Genomic DNA, 11,997 nt, shown 5'->3' with positions numbered 1-11,997 from the left:
GAGTGGTTCTGATGGCACAACTAAGTGGAAGAGTAAGGAAAAGACAGTTGGACCTATGGATAAACAAATGCAATCAGGGACTTTTCCGGATATTTTTAAATGCTGAGAAGACCCACAATTTTGTCTTTTTACTCTTGCTCCAAAACACTCTCCCCTCTCCCCATATTAGATCTTTGAGGGTGTTTTTAAACTCTGTACTCTGGTCATCAAAAACACAATTCTATTTTTCCTCCGTTCTTAGAACACAAAGATGTGTGGCTTTATTTTGTACTCATTTTTATAGATAGATTTCTAATGGCATAGCCCAGACACTATTAAAATTCCTCAAATATTGGTCCTTTTCTGGTAGTGAAGACTTTGAGAGACAGTTCATCTGTATCATTCGTATCTGTTCAGGGCTGCCCAGAGGATTCAGGGGGCCTGGGGTCTTCGGTGGGGGGCTCCCGTTTTGGTGGTAATTTGGCGGCAGGGGGTCCTTCCGCCCCGGTGTTGAAGGACCGGAGGAAGGACCCCCTGCTGCTGAAGACCCAGAGCAGAAGAAGCTCCGGGGGCCCGGGCCCCTCGAGAGTTTTCCAGGGCCCACGGAGCAAGTGAAGGACTGAGCCCCGAAAAACTCTCGTGGGGGCCCCTGCGGGGCCTGGGGCAAATTGTCCCACTCCCCACCCCACCCCCCGGCAGCCCTGTATCAGTTAGAAAAGTCATAACTCAGAAAGAAAAGGCTTTGACTGCACTGCACCAATGTGACCAATGCTGTGGCATATGTAAATATAGAACAGTTTTTATCTAGATCAGTGGTTCTCAACCAGGGGTACATGTGCCCGCTGGAAGACCTCTGCATATCCCCAGGGGTACATCAACTCATCTAGATATTTGCCTAGTTTTACAACAGTCTACATAAAAAGCTCTAGTGAAGTCAGTACAAACTAACATTTCATACACACCTTGTTTATACTCCTCTATATGCTATTCAATGAAATGTAAGTACAATATTTATATCCAGTTGATTTATTTTATAATTATATGGTACAAATGAGAAAGCAAGCAATTTTTCAGTAACTGTGCTATGACACTTTTGTATTTTTGTCTGATTTTGTAAGCAAGTAACTTTTAGGTGAGGTGAAACATGGGGGCTCACAAGACAAATAAGTTTTGAAAGCAGTACAATAGTCTGGAAATGTTGAGAACCACTGATCTAGATGGTATTGGATTCTGTTTTGCCACAATTACTGCCTCCTTTGGAAACCCACCACATACAATACCATTTTGAGTCACTCAACCAGCAAAGGAACCCTCAAAATAGTTCAGAGGTTGGTCTCTCGGGTATTTGGTACCACATTATGCTTAGGGAAAACTTGTTTAAGTCTTTGGTGGAAAGGGGACTGTCTTCTCTTAATCGGTTTGTACAGCACCTAGCACAATGGGGTCCAGGGCCATGATTGGGGCTCTTAGATGCTACCACAATAGAAATAAATATCAATTTAGATAAATGGAGTCACATAGATGAAGGCACCAAGTCCCAGATCCTCAAAGGTAATCAATAGGAGTTAGGCAGCTAAATAATGTTGAGGATCTGGGCCTACATCCAAGCGAATCTTGGACAATGGGCCAAAAGCTGCTACTGCTGCCCATACTCAAACATATGAGAAAAGTGAGGCACTTGTGGCCCAATGCAGAGGAAAAACAGTGTACCAGAAAAGGGGAATGGAGACTGGTGTGTGTGTGGTTGGGTGGGTGGGTGTGTTCCTGAATATCACTTCAGTGTTTTTGGACACATTGAAGAAATGTCTTAATGCTCTTGTTTTTGCATGTCCAAAGTTGTCCTACATGTTCTGTTTTACACAAGCTTTAAAAACTAGCAGTAGTGTGAGGCTGGGGATGCTAGAAGCATGTGGTCGCTTCACTCTGTCCTTTCTTATTGTTTTTGTAGAAGCCCCAGATCAAGTTTGCCATTGCTGAGGCATTTTCAAATTCAGTTAACTGTTCATTTAAAAAGGGTGGCCCAGATCCCTAGGCTGGCCCAAGCTGCATGTGGCCCCATCATAATTTACAGCAGCCACTAGTTTTTCAAATGAGAATGGTTCCATAGAGGATCACAGAGCAATTAGATTTGGGGGTCCAGAATCTGAGCCTATTTATTTCATTAGTTATTTCATTGAATGGATTGCATGTGAAAGGTGCAGGATTGCCTTGTAGAATGTCCTTTATATAACTACTGAGTAAGTATGATATGGCCAGGACTAGCACGCGATTCCCTCCACTGGTTCAGCTTCTACTCAGGCCTTGCCATGCTGGACCATGCCTTGGGCAGTGGCTTCTATTGTTTTAGCTATCAGAAAATAAAGGGGCAGTCAATTGCTCCCTCATTTAACTTGAATGAAAGGTGGACAGCATGCCTACCAGCTTCAGCAAGGTCTGTGATTGCTCACCGATCAAAGACATGCCTGCTGGCAGTCAATACCCTCCAGCACAACATTCTTATAGCTACTCTAATGGCCAATAATTGGTTTTATTACTTATAAAGTGCTTAGCAAACCTGACCTAATCCTCACAATAGGCCTATAAGGAAGTATATTAATTAATCCCACTTGGCACGTGGGGTAATGAGGCAGAGAAGTTAAGTGACTTACCCCAAGAAGTAATTAGTGTCAGAGCCAGGATCAGCACGTGGGAGGTCCTGACTACCAGTCTCATGCTTATGAGCTCTTCTTTAGGTATGTAGGTAGGTCTATGTATTTAGTACAGAGAAACACAATCTGTTTGTAAAGCTCCATGTAGGTTATCCAGTATTGTGAAAGGTTACTGGAGGATGACATGCTCCAAAAGCAAAACTGGGATGAATTAAAGGTGCTTTGGCAGCTTTCCTGTTTTGGGGCCTCTATGATGAGCTTTATATTGAGACTATTTTTTCTAAAGATCAATAAAGATCTTTAAATATAAAACAAGTCAGGAAAAACTCATTTTGATTTCTGCATTTAAATACAAAGACTAAGCGTGCAAATAAGAATAAACAAAACCCTGCATAAAATGCATAGTAAGGACTGGAACAGGGAAAACCAGAGTAATGGAGAAAGTGTTTATAATGTGAAGCAAGCCTGTTAGATGCTTTAAAGTTTAAACACACAAAGCTGGCACTAATATAACGACATTAGCATTGATAAGAAAAAAGATGATGCAAGGTAAATTTATGTCCAGAGGCACAAAACTTCCACCCGTTTGGTATCTTCCATTTTAAGTATAAGGAATATCTCACTGTTATACCAATATAATAAAAACCAGCAGGAACTTATTAAGAGGGATAAGGCAAAGATGCCACATTTATTGTAAATATAATAATAAAGCAAAAGACAAAAGTAAACAATATTGTTTGACTAATTCCTATTACTACTTATTCCTTATATATAAACACACACACACACACACACATATATATAATTTTCATATTCATTCACACAATCATTCATTCAAGTTCTGTATAGGTGTTATAGTTACCAGCCTAGAAGTTGCTCATGCCAAGTTATTGGCCAGATATCTTGGTCATGAGGATGGAGCTGAGTCTGTGTCAGACGCACCTGATGCTCCTGGAGGCTGGCAGCAGAACTAGAGACTCAAAGTCCTCAGTTTTTAGAGTCCATTTTTATAGGAATTAATTCCTATGTTAATCTATGGGAACCGTTATATCCTGCTGTTGTTGGCTCAATCAGCAGATGGCACATTCCTGGTGGCTCCACACTGTCTAAAGTGGCACATTCCTTCCAGGTGTATGGGGTGGATTCCAGTTTACCCTCCGGGGGTTGTCTGGTGGTCCACTTGACACATTCTTCGGCCGATGGATCCTTTCTAGTCTGGCACCTCCCTAACCATTCACGTACATCAAACATTCATCAACATACATTCCATATCTTAACCATATTTTAATTTACTGTCTCCACCACTTTTGGGGTGCGTATGAATTCCTATGAGACTCCCGGCCCGGTAATCACAGAGGGTGGGGGTCTGTTTGTTTACATTATATCAATTACAGCTTAAGGCTAGCATAGTGTTTACTTCAAGAACAAAGTCAATTAACTTGTTTGTAAGTTTTACATAGTAGTAGAGTATCTTTCACAGGATGGATACAATCGATGTTTTCTGCAAACAGGAGCTTACAAGTTTTAACATAAGAACTTAAAAGATTTTGTACTTGGTGAACCTGGGGGGTCACTGTCACTTGGGGGAATCACTGTTATTACCTTCTTTAATATCTCTACATCATAAGCCAGTAGAATCTTTCCAAACAGAAATGAGAGCCCAGATGGTAAAAACCAAGGTAGAAATACGAATCTGATCCTGCCTTCTTTGGCAGCCCGAAGTTGTCATTGGGCCAAGTTATTTTCTTTAAAACTTCAGGTTTAAACTGAATGGTGTGGAGCTACCCCAGGTTTACAGTGGAGCTGAATTTGGCCTATTATCACTAATCAGCAAGAAATACAGGCTCAACACACTTTAATACACACACACAGGACCAAACTGATTCTTGGTCTAATTCAATTGACTATTGCTGTCCTTTCACTGCAACTATAACTAGCACTGAAAGTGGTGTTTGTATACCTAAGGATGTAGTTAGCCTCTTTGTATACTGAGGCAGTATTTCACAGTACGTCTAGCAATCCAAAATGATCCATTTTTAACACTGTAGGTGAGTTAAGACCACTATGAGAGCTTCATAATTTTTCCTGATTGCCTTCCCCTCCTCCCCCCATGTTTGAAACTACACCCCTAATGCTCTATTCAGGGTAGTTCTGGTGTAGCATTATATGGATAAGCTTCAAGGAAACAAGAGAGCCTGCAATTGTCCAAGATACCTCTCTGAGGCAAGGACTAATGTTTTGTCCCTTGTTTGTACTGTCCCTAGCATAATGGGGTCATGGTCCATGACTAGGGCTCATAGATGCTACTTTATATTTATTTGACTGAGAGAATTATTTTAATACCTGTAGCAGTGCCTGTAGTAGCCATTTATTGTCATGTGTTCAAAAGACCTGCCCATGCAAATAGCGCATAAACTAATGAAAAATTTAATGAGCTTTCAGGAAGAGAACATCACTCATCTGCTCAGAAACAGCTGGACATGTCAAGATTTCTGCTAAATTTTTGGAATCTGCTCAACAAATCTGTTTTCACTCAAGGGTAAATAAGCCATTCTGGGGGCCCTGCCAGGCATCTTCTCTTTTCCCCTTCTGTTTGGCATGAATAATGCATTGACACTGAACACACATCAGCAGCATTCACTCTGTTTCCACCTATATACATTTTTATAAACCCATGACCTCAGTGTTGAGTTTTGAAGAGCCAGATACTGATGCCATGGCTCATGCTGAGTTGCACCTTACTGGACAAGTGGTCCTATTCATGTCATTGGGTGGACAGGAGTACTTAGTGTGAAGAGGGTATCAGAACGTGGCTCAGTAGGTCAGATCTTCAGCTGGTGTGAATCAATCTGCTTGATTGACTTCAATGGAGTGATATCAACATACACATTGAGGATCTGACCCATAGCATTTGTGTCCACAGGCACTGGATGAAATCTGTTCTCGTTTGCATGGTTTAAGACTATTGATATTAAGTCAGAATCTGTCTCAGAAAAGGTGACATTAATCCATTTATTAATATTTAGAAGTTATTGGAAAATATTTGTCTGAATTTCAAACAGCAATAAAATGTGGTCCAAGAAATCCAAACCCAAACCAAACCTCTAAACAGATTTTTTTTTTTTTTTTGCAAAACACTTTTTGAGACTTTTACCCAAAAAATCATTTAAATTTTTCACCCCGCTCTGCCTGAAACAGTTTAGACAAGTCATATCTATGGAAGTAAGGACAGCATTGTACTCAGGCAGACCTCTTAAATGTTTTGTAAACCATAATTAAGGACTTTGTGACATAAACATATGGATCTTTTTCTTCACATACCATTGAGTACAATGGTGACAATTGTAAAGCATCCCTCTTTCTGCTCACTCAGCCAAGCCAATCAATCATCCATGAATAGCTGTCATTCCTGAAATACCTGTGAATTTAAGAGCAGTTCTATAATTAACCACTCTACTTACGCTAAAGGTGACTTATGTAAATCTCATTAAAATCAGTTTGGGGCAATTTGCTTTCTTCAGATTTCTTTTATTAGACACATTTTCTCCTTCCTCTAAGGGATCTAAAAGACCAGATATGCAACTAATCTTGATGCACTGACGTCAGCATCAAAACTTCACTGGACAACAGACCCTCAGTTGTTATAAACTGCTGGAGATCCATTGATTTCAATGCAGCTATGCCAGTTTACACCAGCTGATGATCTAACCCTGGGAGAGAGGTAGCGCTCTCCAAAGGTTGGATACTGAAAGGTGCTCAACTCCTTCAACACCCATTTACTTCAGTAAGTGGAATTCACCAGGAGTTGAAGACAGTACTGCTCAGGATATACATAGCACCTTGCAAGACCTGCCTTTTTTTTTTTTTTTTTTTTTTTTAGGTGAGGGTTATATTGTTGTTTTTTATTATTACTCTAAACAGTGTCTTGTAGAACCTAGTCCTATCAACCAGAGCACATCTGTTACTATGCAGCAGAGGGGCAATGCTGGTAGTATAATGAGCGGCAATAATGTAAATGGTTACCTCACACTGCTTCTTCCACATTACAAACACTAGTTTATGCCAAGTAATGATTAGGAGGTTATGAATTCTCAGGTTAACTGATAACCATGCATCTTATTTACTTAGTATGCTCCGTCTTAGACTTCCATGTGTACTTTTCCTGACCTTAATGTTTATTTCAAGTAGAGGTAGTAAGTAATTAGTTTTGTATATTACCTTGTTGACTTTAGCGGACTCAGTTATAACAAACAAATGAACCAACCAAAGCACTGGATTTCTGATGTCAGTAAAGGTACTTTAAAGCAGGTTTAACTGATCAGTAGGGCCCTTACCACTCTTTTAGCCATATCTCCCATGAAGTCTGCAAGTAATTTTAGCCAGCTGATTACTACTAGATACTAGAATAGTGGGGGACAGCTGACGTTTACTGATTAAAGAAGCCTGTATGTATTATGTCTATCCATTTTAATCTCTATCCCTCACCCACTCTTCATATGTCACCTGCTTTCTTACACTGTAAATTTGCTGGGGCACAGACTGTGTTTTCATATATTCTTGGCAACATCTGAACCATTGTGAGCACCACCTGAGTACAAATAAATAACTAAAAGTAAAGAGAACAAAGGGGAGGGGGGGATGGAAAGAAAAGAAAAAAGGACAGGGCAACCCAATGGCAATGCTAAATTATCCTCTATGTAGACACCCCTCCCCTGGAATTTTCTAATGCTGATGCAATCTCATACGGCTGGTGAAGTACTGCTCAGGTGTACCTGAGGTACATGGAGTGTCTCCTGCAGACAGAGCCAAGGATGAGACTTGAATGAAGAAGATGCTGTGCCAGGTTCGTTGAACCCGTACTGGGATCGAGGAGATGGCAGCAGACAGGGGAGTTGTGAAGAAAGGCAGCTAGGGGGGTGTATTATGGTGCTGGGAAGTCTTTTAGCGAGCCTACACAACAGGATGGATGTTGACTCCTGGTAAAAGGCTGGGGAGCCTACTGGGATGTTTTCTGATGTGTGGGGTAGATGGAGAGTAAATGACTGAGGAAGGTGTGTTTAGGAGGAGTGACAAGGAAAGGGAAAGTGTCTAAAAAAACTCAAGTGTTGGATAGACTTGAATTAATATAACGAACTTTGAGAACTTAGCTGCAGAGAACGTATGAAATTCTTGATGCTTGCTACCATAACTGTTACTCTATCACTACTGATGTGTTAGAAGGAGAGATTTTAGACTTAGATTGGAAGATCTTTGGGGAAGGCACCCTCCATTTAATATGTTTGTTCAGTACCTAGCACAATTAGAGGCCTCAGCCAATTCTGATCCCTAGTGTTACCACAGTATATATTTTTATTATTGTTATTTTATTATTTATCTAGTGGGTAAAGTTCAGGACTAGGAATCCTGTGGCAGAGCCTAGAATAGACTCTAGACTTTCCATGTGACTTTGGGCAAGTCTCTTCCCTTCTATAAAATGAATGAGTCCTGCCTCAGACAGACCTGAAGCTTATTTTATCAATGTTTATAAAGCCTTGAGAGCCTAAGCTGGAAGATGCTATAGAAATGCCAGCTGTTGTTTATTAGTATAATCTCCCTACTCTACTGAACCATAGCGGGGTCTGAGTTACTAAATTCCCATCCCTACCTGGATCTGAAACTGCCCTCCCCCGACAATTTGCAGTGGTTCCATCTAGTGACTCGGTGCAGACCTATCTCTAGTGTAGAGAAGAAAAAATATTGTGAGCCCAGAAGCAGAGGTGTGATATTTGTTTATAGGATTATCAGTGGTGATGAATTGGTAGATTTAATGTATTCTTTCACAGCACTCAAACAATCTCTTTATGTCAAAGCAGCGAGCTTTGAATAATCACTGGGACACACAGGTTCACATGCACTGAGCACTGCACAATGCTCTGTACGGAAGAACAATACTGCAGGTAATTTCCAGCCACCTTCAGCTGTCACATTGCTGCAAAACACGCAATGGATTTACATTCTTTGTGTTGCTGCTGCCTATCGATAACTATATAGTAGATCTGAGCATGCCATCTATGCTCCGGTTCCACATTTCCTTTGACACTTTCAATGAATATGTTTTACCTTTGGATTAGCTTAGAGTCGTGATGGATAACAGCACAAGCTCCTACATGTACTCCATGCAACCACATCCAGTTAGCAAGGAGCAGATTTGTAGGCACCAGAGGAGAACAAGGGGAAAAAAAATCCTGTGTAGTAGAAATGGTGCATGATCTATTTATAGCTTATTGCTTAGTTCAGATTTGTAGATTTTGGTTTGTAGACCATGCAGCTTTATTTGCTGTGCTGAAGCACGCAGGATAAATCAGCAGAGAGGAGGGAACAGTATGCAGCCTGGAAGTGGGCATGACTGCTGCCATCCCCAAGAGGGCCGCATAGGATATATCTGATTGCAACTACTTTGGAAAAAGACATTCCTCAAAACGAGTCATGTCAGCAGGAAAAGAAGAAAAACAGACTGGAAAGAGAATTCCTTGAGCTTTATATTAATGACTCAGTTCCTAGTCCATGCATGTTGTCCTGTTAAAGTGCTGAGATAGAAACGCTGCCGTGAAGTACAAATTTTGACTATCAGATGGCTTTTATTAAAGGCATACTTCATGGAACTTTTCTTGAGTGGTGGCCATTAAAAAGGCAGATCTTGCTGCCAGTTCTGCACAATTGTATTTAAGACACTGAAATCTCCAGTTCTAAGTAAAGGGAAATATCACTGTAGCCCAGATCCCACGGAGTTTTTTAAAAGCAACCACTGTGGCTGGCATATCCCTCGTTAATGTTTGTCTTGCTATTCTTCTCCCTAGAAAACATCTTTATTAGCAGCCAGTTCATTATGTGTTTTGTGTAGGCAGAGAATAGCTTGAATATTATATTCCATAGGCATATTTGCTATCTGGAAACATCTGCTGTGTCTTTTCATGGTGGATCTGTAAAAAGTAGTTTATTCCTCTATTGGCGTTGCATAATTATTGGTTTGGTTGGTTTTGCTATTCTTAAACAGAGCTGACACATTAGTAAAACCCAAGGCTGCACTGGAATCCTACAAAAATGGGAACTATGGGGAATTTAATGCAAGTTATAAAATGGATATTTACGAAAAGCTATTTATAAAACACTATGTTACATCAAAGTTAGCGAGAGATTTCAAATTCCATTGTCCATTTGAGGAGATCATTATAAAGTCAATGTGGCATTAACTGGAGTCTCAATAATCATTAAAAGGAGAATGAACTGCATTCTCAGAGCTGTCATGAAAGAATGGTCTGTAATCTTTCAAAAGTTGGGTTTCTCTGTTTAGACCAGCAGAAATATGTCATTTTGTTAAGAAGGAGAACTGGATTCCTGTAAATGTGTTCAGTCTGTTTTGGAAGATAAGGATAGGCTTATTTCAGAAATATTTGCCCCAAAGAAAATGAAGGTGCAACAGAGTGAAATCCTGGAATGATAAGGATATACTGATTTTTATGCATGTCCATCATATAGGAGTGGAGATTTAAAATAGTCTTTGGGTTTTGTAGTTTAAAAGGAATTTGATCCCCTAAACTACCAGGGTTACCAGATTTTTCTAAAAAAATCTCTGTAACTAAGTAGGAACTTATTTTTCTACTCATTATAATACCGAGAACATAGACATCACTTTAGCACAAAGCTTTAAGCATCATCCTTGGGGTTTGTAAATAAGGACCTTTCCAAACTTCAGCATGAACACTGGACAAATAAAGCCTTATTCTGGGAAGGTTCCTTACTGGATCCTTGCTGGGGGCTCTCTCAAAGACATTATTACTTTGGAAGGCAAAGAAAGATGGCAGGCAATAAAGTATCACCTTTTCTTTGTATGGAGGAGATCTTCCTGCATGTGGATCTCTCACTGCCTGTGAGAGAGAGGTGGGGGCAGGTTATTCTTTTCTCCCTGATATCCATGACCCACAGCGACATCTCCACAGGGTTGCAATCTGCCCTGTGAGGACGAAGTGGATAGCCTCACATTGATTGGAAATGAGGATGTGGGGAGGATAAGGTGCTTACATCCTTACATTGTTGTTTGGTCTACTTCTGTAGTGAGGATTGTCACAGCCAAGAACTGTTCCTGGTACGGGAATCCTACTGGAACCCTCACTCTTCCCCAGGGAAGGGGCACAAAGTCAATACAGAGCAGAAGGTGCTCTTTGATGCTTCTGGCCTCCTACTAATCCCCTGGAGGTGGTTCTCATAGCTCATTCTGAAGGGCGAGAACCCTGAAAGAGTGACCCCCAAAGGGATTCTCAGGCTTCCTTAGCCCTAAGAGATCTGAGGGAAGGGAAGATGATGTTTGGGAAATAATCTGCTTTACAAGAGGGAGGGAGAGAATGGAGGAAAAGGAGAGGGGAGAGGCCATTTTCTTAATCTCATTTACACCAGTTTTACAATGGCATCATTCCACTCATGTCAATGGCATTACTGCTGATTTATGTTGATGTGGATGAGGTTGAGATCAGGTTGACGAACACCAATGGTTTGAAATTGTTTGTTTAAGCTTTGCATAAGCACTAGAATGTTTGGGGCCTCTCCCCAGGTGAACCAAGGCACCAAACATTTTTATTTCTCTCCATCTGGCTTCCTATATTGGTATTCATTACAGCAGTATCCACTTCACCCATCCCTATCTACTTTCTTTGACGAAAAAAGAGGAGAGAAGGATTTTCATTACTGCGTGTGCAGATAATGGGCCAGACCACTAGCTGTGGATGGCCCAAAGGGACCTTCAATTAGTCTTAAAGGGGCTGATGAGGATTCCCAGGGCATGGTCTGTCACCAGCCCTGGTCCTTACCCACCAACTCTGGGGACATATCTAGGCTGAATGGGGATGGGATGGAGCCAGAGGGAGTGAATCCAGAATGCAGTGCTCTTCACTAGTCTGCAGTTGATGGAGCATCCCTTTGAGGATCACTCTAGCGGGTGCAAGTTTGAGAAGGCAAGAGCCTGCCTTAACTGATTCTGGTTCAATCCCCGTCTGCCCCAGTATCTGCAAGAATGTAGAAGTGGCTTAGGGCTGCCTTTGCCTGTCTCCATTCCCCACATTATTCAGCTGAAGTTTTCTATCTACTGGTTGGAAAGCTTCGAGCTGAGAAATGATAATGAAGGCATCACCCATAATCAGAAGTTTGAAATATGCCTAATAAGATCATAATGTAAGAAACACACACAACATTCTGTGAAAGAGATTATGATTATTGCTTTCTATCCATGCCCCCCTCCCACCACCTCTCCCAAATCCTTCCTGAGATACAGGCCTCTTATTTTCTAGGTATCTCAAGGGTAGCAAACAAGTTGTCATTAGCAGTACCACAGCAAATGATG

This window comes from Chelonoidis abingdonii, chromosome 9 (assembly GCF_003597395.2).
Source record: "Chelonoidis abingdonii isolate Lonesome George chromosome 9, CheloAbing_2.0, whole genome shotgun sequence".
NCBI lineage: Eukaryota > Metazoa > Chordata > Testudines > Testudinidae > Chelonoidis > Chelonoidis abingdonii.
The sequence above is the reverse complement of the archived record's forward strand: the minus strand, read 5'-3'. Positions refer to the sequence as shown.